A 3,565-nucleotide genomic window follows, 5' to 3' on the forward strand; every position below is an offset into this window, starting at 1 on the left:
GTTAAATTATATCACTAGAAATGAACCACCCGTTGCAAAAAAAAAAACGTCGTTGTATTGTACTATAACACTAAATAAAATGCTACTCGTCCAGTTCTATATATATTTAGAAAAAAAAGGTCTCATTGAAGTTACCCTTGACAAAGACGAGTGCGGTCACAAAGTATCGTTTCGCTTCACTCCGCACCGCCCACGCTTTCGCGTTTTAGCTGTTTCATGATCGCGTAGTGCAGCGCTAGTTTCGCTTGCTCGCGACACTCGCACACTGCAAGTAGCGGATAATTCAACTTAAATGTGTTGTCGCGAGATGCCCGAACGGTCTACGCCACTTGATCACAAAGCAACTACTTCGGCGAATCCACCGCTCTGTCTCGGCTCGGTACCGCCGTCTGTCGGGCGCCGTATTACGTCACTACTTGCCCGGTTCGGTGGCGGGAGACGCTAATTCCGAAAAAGGTATTCCGACCCTTAGATACAATTTTCTCGCAAACAAAGTCATTCTTGGCACAAGATAAGTGTTCGGAGATTTCTGGAATGGTATTTTAACAGTTCACGTCGACTTACTACGGGCTTTTAGTGTCCGGTTAACAATGCCCGCTGTTTTCTACGTCCTGACAAGGGGCGCCGACAACATCTTGCCCCCAGATATCTTGGGTTATACGTCAACACGAAACGTAGTACATGGCACAGTTATTGCCTGCACCCTCAAGTAGGGTATCTTTACGAACGTGCTCAACATTGGTGAAGACTGGACAGTTATTGAAGGGAAGAACAATACCTTCACTGTGTCCTCTTATAATCATTGTATGACACGCGACTACATCTACAGAAACAAACATCATGTTATCTTTTTCTGATGGGGATGATATGTCGTAGGAAGAGTTCCGTTTTGTTCTAGTCGTACGTAAGTTTTATTGTAAGAGGAATGTTTAACGTTGCATAATATATTATACTTATATTACCATATATTACCATAGATTGTTATACCGATAAGCTTTTCTTCTTTTTTGAGTCAGTCATATTGTCTGTGCATGCATTCTATGACAACTTGTGCTGTCCTCACTTTTTTCACCAGATTCAGTGTATCGTTGCCCTGATTTATTAGCCTATAAGTGCTCAAATAACTTCCTAGCTTGCATGAAAGCGACTAATTGTGTAACAGACACAGTGACAGCTAAAATAGCTTGTCCTGTCATCGGCAGAACATATGGTGGACACAATGTCAAACGAAGGACCCTTTACCGCTTACCAATCAGCAATTTTTAATTTAATTTCAATGACTTTGGCAATTATGCACTGAATCTTTGATGTATTGCCGCGATGTAATGATTTTCCTACGCGTGCAGTAAGCAACTCTCCAGCTGTCTATGGTGAAAAATGAAAACTGCAACGCATTTTGCTGGGTGGTTGCGTTCCGGCAGTGCAATTTGGTGCTAAAATATTAAATTTCGAACAGATAGCTTTCTGTCTTAATCTGCTAGACTCTCTAAAACCCCCAGAAATTATCACAAGCTCCACTACTAAACAGTGCTTTACTATTCTGCTCTCTCTTCTTATTTCTTTAAACTTTGAAACTCCCGAAACAGCCTTTGATAAATCAGCCAAACACTAGACAATTATAATGCGGCCGATCTCTTCAAATTACAACGAAAAAGAGAACAGGATCTACAATCAATCAATCAATCAATCAATCAATCAATCAATCAATCAATCAATCAATCAATCAATCAATCAATCAATCAATCAATCAATCAATCAATCAATTTAACGTGCTCAGGAACAACCCTAAGATCCGAGCGCCGGCGCTAGGCGTACATTTAAAATCAAGTAAAAATTATTAAAAAACTGGGCAAAGAAAGAAAACAAACACGTGACTAAAAAGAACAATTATGACAAGAAGCGCGTGCATACAACAAAACTCAAGGTGAATGCAAAAAATAAAAGGAGGAGAAACGCAGGAGAACCAATGTGTGAAACTATAAAGCAACAACGCAAAGCTCGGAAGAGCACGATGAACGTTAGTTATGAAAAAATTATCTAGGTAATGAAAATGTGCCTTCGCAAGGCTCAGTGTTGGTGATGACAGGCGCGAACGTGGAACGACCTATGTTCTCCTGCGACCTTCTGCGGAACACGAAACATGTTAAATCTGAAGAGTTCGGGGCAGGTGAGGGCAACATAAAGGAGTTTGAAAAGAAACAGAAGGTAAAAGCGATTACGTCGGCAGCGAAGGGCAGCGATGATGGTTTGATGATGATGATGAGGATAATTATATTATAGATAATGCTAATAATAATCGACAGCTATAGCACATCCTTAAACCTACTATGCAACACCGACACAGCCGAGGAGTATAGTTGTGACATATAGTTCAAACATATGATCTTTCCAGTTATAGTTGCATCTGCTGTAGTTCGGCAACAGCACTGCCGTGCACAACTCAATCTATGTTGACACGCCGGATAAAACTAGCTAATAATATTATTAATAATAATAAAAAAAGAAAACCCGGCCTAGCTATGGCTACGCCTATGTGGCTATGGAGTTTCGCTGTCAGCACGTGGTCCCACGTTCAAACCCTGGCCACTCCAGCTGCATTCCGATGCCGGCGCAATAAACAAAAAAGTTCGTGTGCTGTGCATGGTTCCCGTCCATATTAAGTAAATATGAATAAGTTCAGAGATACAGAAAGCGACACCTTTCGTAGCAGATAGTGGGTACACTCCCATAATTTCTTTTTTCTTTCTGCACGCTGCAAGATTTCCGGATGCTTTGGTACTTTTATTCCACTCGAAATGAAAGACGACGTATACAACAATACTCAAACTTGCAGATACCTCGCGTTACCGGCAAAAACACTATAGGTACATCTACACTAATTGGTGCTTCAGTTACCCGTTCTTTTATTGCTTCTTCTTTTTCCATCTACTCTCGTCACACCGATGTGGATGACCGCAGGTTTAGAAGTCTCATCAACAACAAACAAATTATGTTTGGCCGTAGTTATTTAACACGCATATGCTTTCGGACTGGCATATTATCGCGAGTTGCCTGTAGACAATTGTCCCGTTTGATAGAACGTCATCTTCCTTTCTTTTTATCGGTACTGCAATCAGAAAATAACTGATACCAAAGACCACTAAATAAACAATAAAAGTAAACTATTGCACTCAACAAAAGAAAAACTTGCCGCCAGTGAGGATTGAACTCACGACCGCTGGTTTACGAGACCAGCGCTCTGCCACTGAGCTATAGCGGCGACGATGCGAGCCCCGACAATGCTGCGTGCTTTTCGATGAGGCAGGGATAGTAACCACGCAAGAAATAAAATTGTATTCCGCAGAAATACGCGTACGTGAAAGCTAGCGGATCGCTTATCGACAGGTTTACTCAAGACTTATGCGAGAAAAAAAAGGAAAAGAACGAATGCAAGCATATTTCATATAGTAGACCAAATGTACAGCACGTGTTATTCATTTTTTTCTTACAAAGGAATGACATTCCTTTAAAGGAAGTGCTTACTGGAAAACGGATGCAAATAAAAGTTTCATTATTGTTTATTTTA

The 3,565-nt window shown here is 40.9% G+C and overlaps 1 non-coding gene across 1 annotated transcript; it reads right to left on the bottom strand.

Annotated features, from left to right (window-relative positions):
- Positions 1 to 3,187: 3,187 nt before the first annotated feature.
- On the bottom strand, positions 3,188 to 3,259 carry TRNAT-CGU (transfer RNA threonine (anticodon CGU)). The gene has a single exon. It is a non-coding gene; the product is annotated as a tRNA-Thr (tRNA).
- Positions 3,260 to 3,565: the final 306 nt, after the last annotated feature.

This window comes from Dermacentor variabilis, chromosome 5 (assembly GCF_050947875.1).
Source record: "Dermacentor variabilis isolate Ectoservices chromosome 5, ASM5094787v1, whole genome shotgun sequence".
Classification (NCBI taxonomy): domain Eukaryota; kingdom Metazoa; phylum Arthropoda; class Arachnida; order Ixodida; family Ixodidae; genus Dermacentor; species Dermacentor variabilis.